This window comes from Panthera tigris, chromosome E2 (genome assembly GCF_018350195.1).
Source record: "Panthera tigris isolate Pti1 chromosome E2, P.tigris_Pti1_mat1.1, whole genome shotgun sequence".
Taxonomy (NCBI): Eukaryota; Metazoa; Chordata; class Mammalia; order Carnivora; family Felidae; genus Panthera; species Panthera tigris.
The window spans coordinates 40,538,148-40,557,756 of NC_056674.1; the positions used below are offsets into that span (position 1 = coordinate 40,538,148).

At 39.5% G+C, this 19,609-nt stretch overlaps 1 protein-coding gene across 3 annotated transcripts in view; it reads right to left on the reverse strand.

Annotated features, from left to right (window-relative positions):
• Positions 1 to 3,302: 3,302 nt before the first annotated feature.
• Positions 3,303 to 19,609, reverse strand: part of CDH11 (cadherin 11) — a 176,381-nt gene continuing 160,074 nt past the window's right edge. The window contains exons 15-16 of one of the 3 annotated variants that reach the window (XR_006211757.1): positions 12,338 to 12,499; positions 3,303 to 3,577 (exon numbers count right to left, since the gene is read on the reverse strand). The gene's annotated coding sequence lies outside the window, so the exon portion shown is untranslated. Of the gene's footprint in view, positions 3,578 to 12,337; positions 12,500 to 16,104; positions 16,175 to 19,609 lie in introns of those variants that run through there. The other 2 variants (XR_006211756.1, XR_006211761.1) reach the window with 2 other exon arrangements.

Below are 19,609 nucleotides of genomic sequence, written 5' to 3' on the forward strand. Positions count from 1 at the left end.
ACCGCATGCTTCATACTGGAGCTCTCAAAGAAATCGGTTTTCTCCCAGCTGTCAGGGTTTTCACTGAAAAATCCCCAGACCTCCTCCTGATCCCACAGTAAGCTGTGTCCTCAACATCCATTTCTAAGATCTGTGTGTTCAAGAACATCTCATCTTTCCTTTTCCAGAAGTGGAAAGAGCCAGAATTTTAAATCATTGTTCTTTGATCTCCTTTCCAACCTTTTAGGTGATAGCTTTTCAATGTCTTGTTTGATCTATCTTTTAGTCCCTTGGAAAATGGATGGGTGACCTGTCCCTTAGCGAGTCTTCCTGACATCTCATTTCTCTCGGCTCTGCTTCAGAGAAGAGCTAGAGTCCAGGCCATTCAAGGTTATGCCCTCTAATGAGGGTCTGGAGTAACAGGTTCCGGGTATGGAATTTGATGTCAGGAATGATCAGCATCCAAACCGTATGAAATTATTTTCTGACTCCAGCTGACCATGCACTTTTCTTTGCAGCAACAACTTCATTAAGTGGGGGAGTGAGTTTCCAACAAGAAAAGGTCAACATTTCCATTCAGGCATTCAAACATCTCCAAGATGGGTTTGAGGCTTTAGAGTTCTATTGATTCCACCATCCCCATGCTGAGCACAGAACATTGCCCAAAATAGATGGGCTAGGTCAATCAAAGCTCACCAGTGGGGCTATTTATTTTCTGTTTGATTCACAAAGCTATCAAATATTGAAGATGAAGGGGACCAAAATAATTCTACCTTAGAATAAATTTGTACATGAGACTTTACTTTCACAACTGATACATGACTGAAACTAAAATGCATGAAGAACATTTTGAAACAACAAAGTTTTCTCTGGCATGCATTTGGTTTATGTTTACCAAATACCCACAAAACATAAAAGTTGGGATTTCCAGAGGTGACTCAGAATCCGTCTAAAAGAAATTATCAAGTGGCTTAGAAATATAAGGCACTGTTGGGGGGCCTGGGTGGCTCAGTCATGAGCCAGGTCATGATCTCACAGTTCGTGAGTTCGAGCCACGCATCAGGCTCTGTGCTGATGCAGAGCCTGGAGCCTGCTTCGTATTCTGTGTGTGTGTGTGTGCATGTCTCTCTCTCTGCTCCTTCCCTGCTCACATGCTGTCTCTCTCTCAAAAATAAATAAAGATTTAAAAAACTTAAAAAAAAAAGAAATATAAGGCAGTGGTGATCAGGGAAGAAGGGTCTTGGTTCTGAACATAACAGATATTTATGGCATTTGCACATGCAAAGATGAAAAATATGCTCCCGAAAGAAGGGATGTCCATCTGGGAACAGCTTACCTAAATTACATTAATAATGATAGCAACTTCTCAAATTAACTGTATACTTTTTGTATGCTTATATGGCAATTAACTGCATCCTGATAATGGTTTTATTTTAAAAATGTATCATATATCACATACGTAAGCTTTCTTTCTCTCAACAGCATAAGCTATACAATAATCATCAATTTTTTATTGAGCCCCATATTTTTGAAGCTTTATTGTTCCTTCCTCTGAGTGGATCTCATCCATATCTCTTCCCCCACACCTAAGAGATATATTGAAAATCTTTTTTGACATCTTGAAAAGTCTTCGTTTTCCAAGTTGGCCTTTGTCTTTCCATTCCAAGATCACTTGCTTGAATTGTAGACATTTGCAGTGAATATCAAATCAACATTATATAAAATGGCCCAGTCACCTATCATATTACCCTGACCCAAAGGGTATTTATAAAACTTTTAATAAAATCCCTTCATTTTATTTTGCAAATGTCTACAGATCTCCAGAACCTCCATATATCTTGGTATTAATTCAGTTCATAGGTTTTATATTCTATTTTTTTGTTTGTTTGTTAAAGAGAGGTCAATTGCTCCAACTGTAAGCTTTCTTGGTCTTCATCTCTTCAAAGTTTTCATTATAGGTGACCAGATTCTGACTTTCCTGACCCAGAATTTAATACCTATGTTTAATATAAATTATATGTAAGTCATCTATTTACATGAAAAATATATGAATATCCAGTAGATACATAAGGTAATTGTGAGAAATCACTAAAACCTACACAGGTGGAAGTCCTGACGGAGGGGGAGGAGAGGAGCCTGAGCAGAGTAGCTCTTCCTGTCCCTATTGTATTGCTATGTGACATGAGTTAAAGTGATCACAGCTCCTTCCACCCTTTATGTTTGGAGACTGGTTATGCCTATGCAATCATGAATTATTTTTGATAGGTCCCCAAGGTGGTGTTTCAGGTCTGCTCAAGAGCAGGTCCTATGGCCTTTTATGCACCTGCTTATTTAGCTGACCTCAGCTCTCTCTAGAAGTGGCCCTGACGAACTCACCATTTGCCTGGGTAATGCTGTGTGTTGATGGTGACTATATGCATGTCCCCTGTTTGTACTCTCCAAGCTTCCTTTCTTCTGGTCCTGGAATAAGCCCCTTCCTTGAGATCTGCATAGGGCTTCCCAGACCTGGCTAGCAATGTATGTGAAGGTTGTGCTAAAGGTTTTATTCTAGGGGAACCAAGTACAGCCTACATTTTTCCTGCTCAGGACACAGGCCACACTAATTGCCTCTACAGAAATGAAATTTTCTCATTCTGATTCTTTCCTACTCAAGATGTATGACTTCTTTTCAGACCAACTGACAACTGGAGTAACCATTCCCTTTGAGAAACACTGTTCCACCCCCATCCCCATCCCCACCTACAGGAGTGTGGTCTGGCTATGACTGCCATGAGACCCTAACACAATGCACAGACATCAGCACCTTTCTCAAGGTACAAGTTACTCAGTCTTATGTCTCCATACATGAGATGACCTGAGCCCACACTAGTTCCCTTAGTCTCTCTTCCCTAATGGCTTCAGAAAATCTTGATGCCAGTAGTCTCCTCATCATGAACAAAGAAAAAGCTAACTTTGCATAATAAACTAAATCACTGACTTCATCCTGTCCCCACATACTTATTGCCAGCTCATCTTTCTTCCTACTTCCTTTCTGTTCATAGTCCCATGGCCTTTGAACATACAAATTAAATTCAGCGAACACTGTATGCATACCTGTGATGAGCCTGGACTTGAGTAGGTGCTGTGGGTAGAGCTAATGTCAATTAGAGGGGTCAGAAAAAAATTCCTGAAGGAATATCCATGAGGAAACGAGTAACCATTTTGACTGAAGTAATGTGGGGATGTGTCATGGAGGTATCCTAGAAGTTGGCCCTTGAATAAAGGTGGTTATCTGAGAACAAGCATCCTTTATTACTGAAGTGCATTCCAGGAATATTCTCCATTTGTACATCATTGATGTGATTTTATTCCTTTTCATCTCTTGGGTGATACCCAGCAGCTCATTGCATTAATTCTTACCTAGAGACTCTGGCATACTCTCTCTGTGTCTTAATATTTATCTTTCTAAGAACTCCCATACACTGCATGGAAATGTAAATTGATGCGGAAGTCTTGCAAACCAATTTGGCATTAATGGATCAAGAGTCTTAAAAATGTTCATACAGGGTTATTATGAGCCAGGAATTCCACTTCTAGAAATCCATCCAAATGAAATAACCTAAGACATAGGGGAAAATAAATATGCATAAATATATTTGCAGAAATATGTTTATCATACCAGTTTCCCATCCTGTTGATACAATAATAAAAAAACTAAATAGATAATGAAAGAAATTATTAAATGATAACACATTCATATGATGGACTGTTACGCAGCCATTAAAATGCTGCTTATGGAAAATAGGTAACATAAAAAATACATATGATGTATTGTTAACAGAAAGATGCAAGGTGGAGAAGTGTGCACAGAATATGATCATGACCATGTAAAACTTGCATATGAAATAGTCTAAAAGCAGAAAGAAGTAGGGTGGGGGAAAGGAAAAGGTGCAGAAATGTTGACAGCCAGATTCTGTGTGGATTGTTTTCACTCGTTTGTTTCACTTTCCTGAAATTCAAAGTGCTTTGAGTGGACAAGCATTATTTTTTTAATGTATAATATTTGCAGTAAATTTGTAAAAGTACCTTTTCATCAAAAAGTTTATCTTCCTCTTTGTCAGGGCAATGTTTTGTGCATAGACGCACACAGCCCAGATGTCTCCGTTTACTCTCCTTTGTTATCAGAGCAGGTCCCCATAAATTTTACATATGCTTGAGTCTTTTCAGCCCACACACACATGCAACATCAGACGCCAAAGCTACCTCCCTCCCTTCCTGGTCAGGGTCATTTCCATCCAGGCCACCCACAGAGAGTCTGGCTATTTTAATATATAATAAACATACCTATTTCTGTAACATGTCTGGTGATTCTGATTGTAGCATTGTACTAAAGAGATAATCCCAAGTTTTTCAATGCAAACTTTGTTCTGATCCAGCTGTTACTCCTAATTTGCCCCTCTTTCTTGGAACACCCCATGGATTGGTTTCCCACAAGTGCAAACACCAGCTCTTTTTGAAAGGTCTTTGCAGGGCTGCCTGGGTGGCTCCATCGGTTAAGTGTCTAACTCATGGACTCTTGGTTACAGCTCAGGTCATGATCTTACATGTTCCTGAGATCAAACCCCATGTCAGACTCCATGCTGACCGTGCAGAGCCTGCTTGGGGTTCTCTCTCTCCCTCTCTCTCTGTGCCCCTCCCCTGCTCGATCTCTCTCTCTCAAAATAAATAAATAAACTTGAAAAAATGAAATGTCTTTGCACATTATACTGCAAGCATCTCTGCTACCACAGAAAGTTTTGCAGCAAGATTTCCATAAACTCCTACAATCTGTGTTTAACAATGCCAATGCAATATTCCCACATTTTATGACTATATACTTATTGTTATTAGTCTTCCCGCCTCCACCTCTCATGTACCTCTGATCATCAAGCATGGAATTTAGTTCAGTTAACTAAGTCAGATTGCCCAGTAGCTGCCTCCACAGTTGGATCTTCTGCTAAAACATACATAATCTCATTCTGGCCCCTTTCTTGCCACTTTCTCTCTTCTCCCTCTCTGGAAGAACTCCAGCATGGACACCTTCACTTTGTATAATTTATCAATAAGTAGACATGTACTGAGTGCCTGACACTTGAAAAGTATAGTGACACGTCCATGGGAAATCCAGAGAAAGAAAAATGGGTGCCCTTACCCTCAGAGATCAAATAGTCTAGCAAGAGAGATAAGACAAGTTTGGTTAGCACCTAAATCTAAAGTATAGAAGATAAGAGATGCAGAAGAAGGAGAGAAGGAAGGAAGCAAGGGAGGGAAGAAGGAAGGAAACTAACATTTATCAAACCCCTTACATATGCTAAGCACATAAAAATCTGCTACAGAGAGGGGCACCTGGGTAGCTCAGTTGATTGAACATCCCATTCTTGATCTCAGCTCAAGTCTTGATCTCAGGGTCATGAGTTTAAGCCTCACATTGGGCTCTGTGCTGGGCGTGGAGTCTACTTTAACAAAAATCTGCTACAGAGAAGTAAAGCCAAGGATTTGAAAGAACTCAATAAACACTCTCAACTATATGTTCATGGAAAGAACAAAGATAAATGAAAAGCGAGTGTGTTGGGAGAGGGTTGAATTTGGAATCCAAGCTTAAGACATAGAAGTTTATGTAGATGAAATCAAAGTGATAAGGTAAGCAAGTGGAGATCATGCATGTACAAAATGGACAAAAGCATTCACTTATTCCCCAGTTAGGTGCATTACACACTTATTATGGAAAGAACCTGATTCCAGGACTTCTAAAATGGTGGAGTAAGTATTTCAGTGGATTCACTCTCTAGCAAAAGAACAAATTAATTGGTGGAAATTATTTTTTTAAAAAAAGAAAAACAATCATTTAAAGTGTCTAAAAATTGTTCTAAGGACATACTCAAATGAAGAAATATGTATTCAAGAAAATGTACTAAATTTCAACACAAAAAGCAAGTCTGTGGTATTTGAGCCAGGACTTGCTTCCTTTCCTCCTAGCCCCATCTTATAGAAACTCTGTCCTGGGTGCTCTACTCTGGACAGATGCCCCAGGATGATAGTCTTTTCCCCAGTTCACAGTGTAGCATTACCAGGCCACCTGGGAGGGGTAGGCTGCTTGTGGTTTTAATCCCCAACCCCATGTTACAAAGGCTTTGTGCTCTGCTCCAGTTAATAGTGCCTGAGAGGCAGAAAGCCCTTTCCTCTACCTATCCTTTACACCTTGGGGGAAGCTTTATTTCAGGTGGGATGGGTCAAGAACGTTTCCTGTCCACTCCACCCTCCATCAACTACTCCCCATCACCTCTACCCCAGTGCAGTCCTAGAGAGGGAGTTCCGTGATGGGAGAGGCAAGTTAAGAATACCATGGGATTTCATTTCCCTGCAGTGCTCACAATTGTAGCATTGGTATCACTCTGGGAAAAGTGGTTCCCATCCCTACTTCCTGTGCAGTGCCCTAAGGGATGGCAGATAATAAGGACAAGAACCCCACACTCTGCTTCCTTGCCTATGGGTGCTATGGCCTGAATGTTTGTATCTCCCCCAAATTCATATGCTGAAATCCTAGCCCCTAAATGTGATGTCATTAGTTCATGGGAACTTTGTGTGTGTGTGTGTGGTGAGGCAGGGGGAAGGGGGAGGTGTTACCTAACTCATAAGGGTGGAGCCCTCTGGAATGTGATTAGTGCCTCCTTACAGAGATCCAGAGAGATATCTAGCCCCTTCCACCTTGTGGAGACACAGTGAGAGAGCACTGGCTGTGAACTAGGAAGAGGGTCCTTACCCAACCATGCTGGGTCCCAGAATCAGACTTCTAGCCTCCAGAACTGTGAGAAATAAATATTTATTGTTTATAGGCTATCTAGTCTGTTGTATTTTGTTATAGCAACCCAAAAGGACTAAGACAATAAGTGTTGTGGAAAACAAAAGAGATGTTGGTGGAAAACAATTTGAAGATGGCTGGTAGCTCCATGATAGAAGCAAAATGGCAGAGCTGTCAGAAGTTTAATAGAGAGAACCAAGGAAACCTACAGAACGGAAGCTCATCGTCAATTCTGGAAGACTATGCACATGTACTAGGCTAAACCTGATCAGGAGCAAGAAGGAATGAACTTTAAAGAATTTTTCAACCCATGCACTGACGCCTTAACACAAAGCAGAAGCCTCTCTGGCACATGAGGCTTAAACATAACCTCTGACCAAATGCTGGCTACTTTGATGCAGTGGCAACTCCAAGGTGACCAGGCTTACAAATGAAATCATTCTCATCCTTGTTAGTCTGGAAGACTGTGAATGCCCAGGAATGTACCTTTTCAGGAGAGATCAGAGAGGGAATCTCCCATCTAACAGTCCCTGGTTGAATATGGGGCAAAATGCCATAAACACCATAAACTCTGATAGCTGCCCCCAAGCCATACACACATACAGTGGTAAAGAGTAAAAATATAACTGGCCCAGGAGACTTATCCACAACGTTTGATCAATATATCGTTCATGCTGACCCAGGGGCAAGCACTAGCAACTAGTCTAAAGACTAAAAAAAAAAGGCAGGGGTAGGGGATCATCTGAGCAAGATATTGGAAGCAACACACTACTGGGGAAAAAGACTTTATGGAAGTAGTCAGCCAAGTCACAAATCAAATTCACGACCAAGCAAGTGAACAACCACAAAAACTCCCTGGGGAAGTATAAGTGATACAGCATATTATTTAAACTGTCTAATTTTCAACCAAAAATTACAAGACATACAAGACACAATATATTGCTACAATACATTTTCTAATGGAAAAAATATGAGACATGTAAGAGATAGTAACATAAGACCATATATTTTATGAGTTAACTTATAAGAAATGTTCAGGATAGGACAATCCATGGAGGCAGTAAGTTGATTCGTAGCAAGAGCTGGGGTAGGGCTGTGGGCAATGGATTGTGACTTCTAATGAATACAATGTTGCTTTCAAGGGGGCTGAAAATGTCCTAAATTTAGATTATTCTTCTCATCACATAACCCTGTCAATATATTAAAAATAATTGAGTTGTACACTTCAAATGTGTATCTTATGATATGTAAATTATATTTTAATACATTTGTCTAAAAACGTAGGTTATAATTTGCACTGGTGTCATTCCAAGGTGGCTATATAATTCACTGGGGTGGGGATAAGGACCTATTGTTTTTGGAAAGAGTTGATAAAAAAAACTCAAGCGGATCTTTTAAATGGCCTTGTCTTATCACTAAGATGTTATTCTGAATCAGGGATTTGAGACAAAGAGAAGCTTATGTATTCCATATGATAATGCTCATTTTAGGAGATATTTTTCTAATATTAACTTAGGTCAATGTCCTCTTATATTTATGTTGTGGAAGAGAGGGTGGTCAGAAACTTAGAATGCCAAACAAGTACGAAGAGATTCCAGAAAAGAGATGATGCTTTGAAGTGTGAAGGAAAGAGGAGCAAAACTTGTAGGATTAGGTGGACAGAGAAAACATTCCAAGCAAAGGGATCTGCATGCCCAAAGACAGTGAGTTGCAATAAATGGAGCCTGGTCTGATTTGAGGACTTCTGGTAGATCAGCGTTTCTTGCCGCCTGGTGGGAGATGAGGATAGAAGAAGTTAGGTTGAAATCACAGCAAATCTTTCAAATACCTTGCCAGAGGTTGCTTTCTATCTCATTCCATAAGCTATGTAGACTTTTAAGCAATGGGCAATCATAATCAGATTTGCACTCTAGAAAGATTTTTTTTTTTTTTTTTTGTGTGTGCACTCTTGTGGGGAAAGGATTAATGAGGACAGACTAGAGACAGAGAGATGGTTGAGGAGCCTGTTTCAAACATTTCTTCACATAAAACAATGATGGCAATTGTATGGAGAAGAAGCAAGAAACATTTCTAAGGTACAATCAATATTGCAATGACGAATTATGTTAAGAGTGAGAAATGGGTCTAAGGCACCAGGTCTAAGGCAAAAAGTCCATCATAGTTGCGACCAAAGCTCAGAGAACTGTTAAAATTGAGAGCAGAACAAGAAAAAGAATTGAAAGCAACAAAAATTGAGTAACCCAAACTAATTGCAAACCAACTCAGATTTTTTTTCCTGCTGTATCTTGAATGTCAATCACAGATTTGAAGCTTAAAGTACTACTTTCTCTTCTGTCCATTTTCTTTACACAGTGTAACTACTCCATCACCTCTCTTCCTCTCCCTGAACAATGTTTCCCCTGGTCCCATCCCAAGAGCCTCATTTGTATTCTGTTTCTCACTCACCTCCTTACTTTGGACCTCAACAGCCCTAACAACCAGCTCAACCATGCAGGCTCTGCCTTGGAGGGTGGATGAAGTAAAGAAACAGAGAAGCAAAGAAGACAGAATCAGTGTAGCCAGGATAAGCAGCCTGATAATTTGTTTCATCACACAGCCTTCTGGACTTGAGAGTTTAGTGCATCCTTTCCCCCTAGAATTGTTCAGTATTCGTAAGGTTCTAAAAGTTTTGCTTTGGTCACAAAGCAAAGTCCCCAGCCCTACTAAAACAATGTTTTTGTTTGTTTCTTTGTTGTGTTGTTGTTTTTAAGAAAAATAGCAACTGAGATGTGAGAGCACAGCTATCAGTTGGAAAACACCCCTTTCTTTTCTTAAAAAATTTATTTACTGTTCATTTTTGAGAGGGAGAAGGAAAGAAAGAGTAGGGGAAGGGCAAAGAGAGAAGGAGTCACAGAATCCAAAGCAGGCTCCAGGCTTTGAGCTGTCAGCACAGAGCCCAAGCGGGGCTCAAACCCACAAACTGTGAGAATATGACCTGAGCCAGAGTCAGACACTTAACCGAATGAACCACATAGGCGCCCTGAAAACACCCCTTTTCTGTCCACATCAGGAACTGTCCTTCAACAAAGACTGTTTGGGACAAGCCTGTTAGTCTGGAGAGAAACTGCCCAAAGGGACAACGGAAATAGACTTTTATCAGTCATATTAACGTATGCACTTACCTTTCTGCAACGCCCCCCCTCTCTCCCCAACGCACACACAAATGCCAGATGGGCCTGAGTGACAGATGGATTTATCAGGAAAACCTTCCATCTCATGCTTGGCCTGAAGGGGACCTCCCTGGCTCACGAAAGGTTTGGTACCTGCCTCTTCAGTCGCCCATGTCCCCAGTTTGAGCATTTAAGCGAATTCCTCTCTGGGAAGTGTTGGCCTGTCTGTGGCTTAGTCTAAGAAGCAGATGGAGTACACTTTATAGTTCAATCAGGAATCCAAATTAAAGTCATCGGCTTGTTCTTAATGGGATTAATGGGAGTTGAGGAATCCATGCTGGCAGCTTGAGAAGCTGCCTGACATTGACAGGAGGCCTGCCCTATGTTAAGTACACATAGGTATGTCAAGTGGCTGGGTCTCCAACTTCCGGGGTACCGGATCTGGACCAGGAGGGTGGCACAGGGTAGAAATGCTCTTGTTTACTAAGGCCAACAAGTTTTGTAACCTGATACTCTTTTTTTCCCCCCATTTATCTTTGAGGTGTAAGATATACAATAAAATTCACACTTTTAAGCGCACAGTTCTGCGAGGCTTGATAACTACAGTCATGTGACCACCACCATAATTAAGACATAGAAGAAAATCCCCCCCTCCCTCTTTGTAGTCATGTTCTCCCCCAGCCTCCAACCACTGACAAACACTGGTCTGCTGACTGTCCCCATAGTTTTGCCTTTGCAAAAATGTTATATAAATGGAAATGTTCAGAATGTAGCCTTTTGAGGCTGGCTTCTTTCACTGAGCACAAATGCTTTGGAAATTCATCCACGTTGTTAAGTGTATCAGTAGTTCGTTCTCATTCCATTGGATGTACCGCAGTTTATTTATTGATTCCCCAGTTTATGGACATTTTAAGCTCTTCCCAGTTTTTAGTGATTATGAATAAAGCCACTGTAGAGATTTGCACATAGGGTTTCCTGTGAACATACGTTTTGTTTCACTTGTTTAAATGCTTCTGGGTGGGGATGTCTAACAATGAGAAAGTGCTTGAAGTTTTTCCAAATCAGTTGTACTATTTTGCACATAACCAGCAATGTAGGAGAATTCCAGTTGGCCCATGTTCTCACCAACACTTGGTATTTTGCTGTTTTTGTGTGTTTGTTTATGTCACCTGTTCTTATATGTGTTCAGTAGTGGTTTTCATTGTGGTTTCCATTTGTGTTTCTCTAATGACTAATTCTATTAAGCATCTTGGATGTGTTTCTTTTTCACCTATACACCTTCTTTAGTGAAGTATCTGTTCAGATCTTTTATTCATTGTGAAAATCTGATTGTTTTACAGTAACTGAATTTTAAGAGATGTTTAAGGGGTGGCTGGGTGGCTCAGTCAGTTAAGTGTCTGACTTTGGCTCAGTCATGGTTTCGCAGTCTGTGGGTTCAAGCCCCGCATCCGGCTCTGTGCTGACAGCTCAGAGCCTGGAGCTTGCTTCAGATTCTGTCTCCCTCTCTCTCTGCCCCTCCCCTGTTTGCGCACGCAGTCTCTCTCTCTCTTTCTCTCAAAAATAAACATCAAAAAAAAAAGGTTTAAAAAAAAGAGAGAGATGTAAGTTTTCTAAACACAAGTCCTTTAACAAAATATGTGAATGTGAGTATGTTTTTACCAGTCTGTGACTTGTCCTTTCCTTGAGAGCAGAAGTTCTTAATTTTGATGAAGTAAAACTTATCCAGTTTTTACTTTATGGATTGGGCTAAACGATCTTTGTCTAACCCAAGGTCTCAAGTATTTTTTCCTCTAGTTTCTTCTTGACACTTTGTACTTTTGCATTTTAACATTGAGGTCTGTTAACCATTTTGAGTTAATTTCTGTACAAGGTGTGAAGGACAGGCTAAGGGTCTTTTTTCTGCATATGGATGTTTTTGTTACAATTGAGATCCTGGTCATTATTGTTGCTTATATTTTTAATTTGCATATTTGAAAATATTTATCATTTAATTCATTATTTAATTAACATTTAACTTTATTGTTTTTCTTCCCATTTTTTTCTTCTTCATTGTCTTTTTCTCCTCTTCCTCCCCCACCTCTTCCTCCTAATTATTTTTATATTGTAATTTCCAATATTTGGCTATTTTGACCTATAAAAGCAGAAACTTTTAAACTGGTAGGTCCTTTCTTACCAAATTGTTGCTTAACATTTTTTTATATGCTTCTGCAGATAGATTTTTGTTTCTGGTGTCTTGAATTTCTTATTTGCCTCAGAAGCTCTCGTTGTAAACGAGTGATATGATTTTAGCATTTAACAAATGTCAAGACTTAAAGGTACACATTTTTAAAGAATATGTGAGAATTAAGTCCATGAGAAACCATCATTTAGTTGGACAACACCACCAACTCACTTCTGCCCATAAATCAAGGGGAGATGAAGTCATCGAACAGCTATGGGTCCAGGCCTTATGGAAAAACAATTTGAAATTGGCTTTCAAATGTCTCTTTTTTTGGCAATTTGTCAAAATGAACAATGCCTTCTGAAAATGCAAGTTTGGATATTCAAATACCTTCTGTAAGAAAAACAAAAAAGCAAAGCATTAATTATTTTGATATTAAGGTTCCACAGGGCTCTTTTTTTGCAGAGGAAGAAAAAAGCTGGATTTTCTTAAAATGGGGCTGTGTAGAAATACTCATCTTTACATTGAGGAATGCAGGCATTTAGGCCTTGTAATACCCCTGTACTACCCCTGTAATATCCCCACCCAACCCTAACATTCCTGGGTTTGGTAAGAGTATTTAGAACTGGAAAAAAAAATACAGGACCCTTAGGTTCTGTCCTAATTCTGACAATATGTGTAAGCAAGACTCCTCACCAGTATTCTGCATCATCTCTTTAAATACTCCCAGTAATGAGGGGCTTGTTGTTTTCCAAAGACATAAATTCCATAGTCTTCAGTCAGATGTACTTCACAGAGAATAATTTTATTACTTTACTCCCATCCATTAACCTACCTAGAGGAAGCCCCACCCCACCCAATAATCTCTGGGATTACTGTCAGCCCCAAACACATCAAGACATGTCTGTTTTCTAATCTAACAAGACTCTGACCTTTTGCCCTTACCCTTTTGAAATGGTTTTAAAATCTTTTACCACTTAAATAGATGTCAATTTATTAGTGTTTTGTTTTGTTTTCTTTTTGATAACTGGGGTTTTCATACCTAGAAACAATTCTGCAGTTGTAGTATGACCAAGGGCAGACAGAAGTTTATTATCACCCCCTTTATTCTTTTGAACAAGGAAAAGTTTGTACTTGGAAAATAAGTGATTATAAAGAGAAGATATTAATGCCATAATGAAAACTCTGTGCAGGTTGGCTAGGATATCTGCAGTAAACTGGAGTCAGAAGTCCTGTCTCCTCAACATGACTACCTTGTCTTCCTACTTCTTGTATCATTTTTCTCCAAAAAATACATTTCATATATAGAGCTGCCTCTTCTGTCCACAGTGATCTGGGCTTCTCCAATCACAGTACCCAGACCTCTCCCCACTGGGATTGGTTCAGGGATTGGTAACTTCTCTAAGCCAGCCTAGCCTTCCCTTGGATTTTGCTGGAACCATCAAGGAAGAGGTGTTTGTTTTTGTTTTCTAGCATTATGGACTTAAAGAATTATGTGTACCTGAAGCTATTGCAGACTGTGATGGTTAATTTTATGTGTCAACTGGGCTAGGTCACCGTGCCCAGATATTTAATCAAACATTATTCTAGACATTTCTGTGAAGGTATTTTTAGATGATATTCACATTTAAATCGGTAGACTTTGAGCAAAGCATATTACCCTCCATTATGTGGTGGGCCTAGTCCAATCAGTTGAGGAGCTTAATAGCCAATTAGTTGAGGGGCTTAATAGAAAAAGACAGATGTTTCTAGAAGAAGAGGGAATTCTACAAGCCGACTGCCTTTGGATTCAAACTGAGACTCTTCCCTGGATTTCTAGCCTGCCAGTCTGCCCTGCAGATTTTAGACTTGCCAAGCCTCCAGTCATGCAAGCCAATACATCTCTCTCTCTCCTCTCTCTGTGTGTTTATATGTGTACGTATGTATGTATCTGTCTATCTACATAGTTTTTCTAAACAACTCTGACTTGTAGAGAAGCCATAATTCCTTTCACACGGAGGAAGAATAAAACACATATAAACACAGGAACATGCACACACATGAAAATAGTTTCTTAACTATTTCTTAAACTACAGTCAAGATACACGTATAACGCTATATACTGACTCCGCTCACCCCCATTTAACATGTTCGCAACCATCTGTCATGTCACCATGTTACTACGTCACTTTGAATTATCGGTTTTGATAGTTACATATTACTACATTGAGAGAACATGCCACAATTACCAATCACATATCACGCTGCTGAACATTTAATTTGCTCTGATAACACTAATCGTTCTTGTGAATATATCCATGCATGTATTTTTCCAAATTTGGGCGACACTCTTGGATAGATTTTCTGAGGTACAATGGCTGCTCGTGATAATTTGGCTCAGGGAGACATTTCCCAAATTAATTTTCCAAGGAAATATACCAATTTACACTTCTGTTGTCAAAACATTAAGGCATTTATTTCTCTGAATTCTTGCCAGCATCACTATTATAACGTTAACATTTTTTGTTTTCATTGAAATAGAGCAGTTTAAATGCTACCTTAGTCTAGTCTGTATTTATTTGATTACTAATTGGTGGGAATATATACATGATTTTTCTATGTTTTGTGGCTTAAATTTACTCTTTTGAGGTTTGTTCCTAATCTTTACTCATGTATCAGCATCTTACTGATTTATGGGAGCTGTTTGGATGTTAAACATGTGATCCCTTTGCTTGCTGGATTTCATGTAAATATTCTCCCTTCTCTATTTTTTGCCTTTCTGGGTCAGGTGTCTTTGCTCTTGCTGTTCCCACTGCTTGAAATACTCTTACACCACATGTCTGCGTGATTAGCTGCTCAGGCTTTTCAGGGTTTCACTCAAATGGCACCTCACTGAGGCCTTTGGCAGCCAGTCTGTATAAAATTTGAGGACCTTCTTTTCCACCTGAAAATTTCTTTCCACTTTCCCTAGTTTATGTTTTTCTCTTTACCACTTATCACCATAGTAACGCTATGTAATTTTAACTCTCTGTCTCTCTGTCTCTCTGTCTCTCTCTCTCTCTCTCTCTCTCTATATATATATATATATATTCATATGTATATATACACACATACATATACTGACTTATCATGTTTATTTTCTGCCCCCTCACACCACCAGAATGATAGAATACTTTTGCTAACTATTAACCAGACTTGATTCTCCTTCTATTTTCTGTTCCACTCTATTCTATTTTAAAGAGGCTGCCAGAAAAAAATAAAATAAAAAAGGCTGCCAGAATGTTCTGTGCTTCTGGCCTCAAGGATATTTGCCCTAGAGAAAGCAGAACATAGCCGGAAGTCGAACAGTGTTTCAGACTCTTGTATAAAAGATTAAACCCAATGAAGAAATAATAACAGCCAGTAGGGAAACATTCAGTGTCTTAACTCCACTCTCAACGAAGACAAGAAGGTGTGATGTGCATCTGACTGAGCTGACCACAAGTTACCTCTTTGCTATGACTCCAAGGAGTCGGACGTAAGTCAGAGGAGATGGGGTATAGGGTGACTAAGGAAGTGAGACCCTAGATATTAGATATTTTCTGTGCTCTAGAGAGTCAGGACTCTAATTCTTCAGACCAGTGTGGCTTGCACAGGCAAGATGTTTGTTGAGACTCCATGGAGATAGAGATGACAGTTAATTTCTGGATTCCAGTGCAACCCTGAATAGGAAATTTAGGGGCAAATGTGACTGGGGATCAGTTCCTCCCATTCGGTAGAATGGGCACGCCGCATGGAGATTAAATAGATTTAAAAGGAAAAAGAAGAATAATACTGCGGTAGAAAGGGCATGCCACATGGAGATTAAATAGATTTAAAAGGAAAAAGAAGAAGAATACAGTTTGCAGGACTAAGCTTGTGATCTGAGATACTAATCTACACACTTTCCCAATCCAAGTTGGTGATTGCAGCTCAACGCTCCTTGAGCTGAATAAATCCCACGAAGCAACTGAGTTTGGTTGGATCTTATTCCAGTTGGGATTTTCTGCCTCCTGATAGCTGACCCAAGAGGAACTTTTTCATCCCAGAGTGGCAGGCTTGTCTGGGGACCTGAAGGAAATATATTAATGGGATATAAAGTAAGGCAGGCAGCCAATGGTATTTCCAAGCAACTGCATTTGGGTCACCTTCTGGCAGGAATGATATCATACCCTGATCAATAGTAATGGCCACAGAAGTGTTGGACAATTAATTGCTGCTTTTCACATCTCAATTTATTTAATGGGGGCAGTCCTGTGGATTATGGAATGATTCACCTCAGATGATTCCTTTGTCCACTTTACCTTTACTTTATGTGGAAGGGGATTGCCTTCAGTGGGGTAGCATTCACTTTGGTTCTGTGTACATGTGACGAATGTTTTATCTTACATCTTTCAGAATAGCTTAGAACCCTGTTACTCAGATGCTGTCTAAAGACCAGAAGCAAAAGCATCACATAGAAGCTAGTTACAAACATATAATCTCAGGGCCCACTCCTGCCCCACTGAGTCAGTTTACAGCAAAATCCCCAATTGATTCACATGAACATTGAAATTTGAGATGTGCTAGCCTAGACCAGTCAGTGGAACAGGTTGGTCAGTCTTTACCATGAGTGCATTAGAATCTCAGCGGGGAGGAGTTGCCTCTGAGGCACTGGCCTTGGGTACAAAATTTAAGGGAGCAACAAAAACGCAATTATCAAGATAAATAGAAGTTAATGCAATTTTTTTCAGAAAATCAAAACGAATGCAAAAAAAATACATGATGAAGAAAATATCAACTTTTAAAATAAAGGTAGTAGAGATATTAATATTTTTTTCCCATTTACTTCTGGCTCCAAAAGAATTCGGTAAGGCACTGCTTAAAAAATACAGATGTGTAAATACCATCCTTCTCTGAATCAATTGGTCTGGGATAAGGGCAAGACATCATCAAGAATGGCAACAATGGTAAAGCCAGTGAACATTTATTAGTTGGAGAAAGCAATCATTTGTCCTACTAAGTTTCCTATGAAGCTATATGCCTGTGTCAGGACTTAGTTACCACTTGATCATCCGAAGTAGAACTTAATCCATTTGAAGGCAAGGACTTGGTCTATTTTGTTATTGTTGTTTTCCCTGGGCACTGAGAAGTGTCCAGTTATAAGTCATTTAATAAATATTATAATTTAATGAACAAGTAAGTGGTCATTCATCTATACAATGTAATATTGTGCAGCTATTTAAGTGTTTTTTAAACTCTTTTGTTGATATTGAATATTTCTCCTATAATAAGTGAAACAAGGAACATAAAATGTATAAACAGTATGAAGCCAATATTCTTTTTATTTATTTTCAGTATTTTTATATCCTAGGAAAGAGAGATAAGTTTATTTTTTTTAAATCAGCCTTAAAATTTAAACCTGCAAAGAGGAGAAGCTGATATGTTAGAGTGTTTCTCTACGATAAATAAGATCACAGTTATGTTCCTTTTCTTTCCTTCCCAGAGTCGCTAATCACCTTTCTGCACTTGTGGGAAAAGTCACTCTGAGCCATTGAAAACCTATCACACTGTCTACACACTGGGACAAAATTATTGGTAGGGTCACCATAAAGATTATTACCCATAAAGGGTCGTTTTGAAGAAGGAAAGGGAGCACTATTAAAAATTACTGTAGGTGTGCCAGGGTGGCTCATTAGGTTAAGCGTCCAACTTCAGCTCAGGTCATGATCTCACAGTTTGTGAGTTCGAGCCCCATGTCAGGCTCTGTGCTTACAGTTCAGAGCCTGGAGCCTGCTTCACATTCTGTGTCTCCCTCTCTCTCTCTGCCCCTCCCCTGTTCGCACTCTATCTCTCTCTCGTAAAAATAAATAAACATTAAAAAATTTTTTTTTAATTACTGTACAACTACAAATAGTAGGACTGGCTTGGGGAGAACCAGGACATGCGGTCACCGGGGTTTTTGATAATACTCCAAATAAGTGCCTGCTTCTACTTGTTTCTAATAAACAAACAAATAAACAAAAGAATAGCTAGGAGACATTTGGATCTTCAGGACTTCAGTTATCTTGCTGGAAATTAAAAAAAAAAAAAACAATAGTCAGTAGTATCTAAGTATATTCTTTATTTGGAGTTTTATCCATAATGTTGAACAACTGAAAGGGAATCACTCTGAATATTAAATGGGTCCATTTCTAGAACATAGTAGGCTGCCAATCTATTGTCCATTTGATCTCTGAGCATGAGAATCATGTGCACATTGCACACCATTACAGGTGAGAGCAGACGTTAAATGTTTAGCAGAATAACTAGCAACTATTTTAGTTCCCTTTCTGCCAACTAGTCTGGGGTTAATAATCCATCATAGTTAAAACAAAAACCTATCTCGTTAACTAGAAACTCACTTCATGGCAAAGCTCTCCACATCCTTGAGGGTCCCTTGAATGGGATTTTGACACTTTCTTTCATTTGAACATTGGCGCCCTGAGCAAAAACAGCCAGAAGATCTCTTTGTGCAACTCACATATGGCTGTATTTCCTTCATTTAGAGTTTTTTTCTTAGCACTAAAGATGCTCAGCTTTTGGTGCAGGAGCTTTTCAGATGCTGGAAAAGCTAGAGGGAAACCTCCATAAGGGTTTAATGATAGCTGATCAACTACTACCTAGGAGTATCTGAAATCCCTATATTAGAGCAACACATTTATAACCTTTCTGATCCTCATTTGGTTGACATGGTTGCTGTTAACAAATAGGACTGAAAGAGGAAGCTGATCTCACTCAAACTTTGAGTTAAAAAGCCTAGTGTTGATAATGCTTATCATTATTTATTGGTTTGTTCCTCAGTTATTTATTGGGCCCCCGTATATGCCAGGCAATATTCTGGATTCTGGGGGTACAGAGGTGAAGAGCACAGAGCCAGTGTCCTCATGGGACTGTCACTATGGTGGGGCAGGGGACACAAGCACTAAGTGCATACCATAGGCATTCATTATCATATCACATAGTGGTAAATGCAGAGAAAGAAAACAAATGAGGTGAGTAGCTAGAAGGGGACTCAGTAACAAGGACTCGGTGTCCTTTTTTATGTAAGGTGATCAATGAAGAACTTTCTGAGGAGGTGAAATGTAAGAAGAGCAATGGTGTGTGTGCAGGAAGGTTGTTCCTGTACCTGGACACTCAGAAAACCACCCTGAATAACCACCCATGGTAGTTGGTAACTCTTTGGAACTGAGTTTTCCTGGAACTCACAGTTAGGTCACCAGCAGGGGAAGTATATTTTCTTTCCAGGTTCTCTTCTCTATCCTCTGATTCTTGAAACAAGTTTACTTATCTTGTAGAACCTCAGTTTTCTCAGCCATTAAATGAGCTGGCTGCACACCATCAGTGCTGTCCAAACCCCCAGGGTACCACTGAATTCAGTATCACCCTTCACCACCCATCCTCTGCCTAGTCAATATACCTGAGTAACAGATGTACTATTTATGTAATCTATATTTATGTTAAGTGGTTCGTCTTTTATCTAAATGG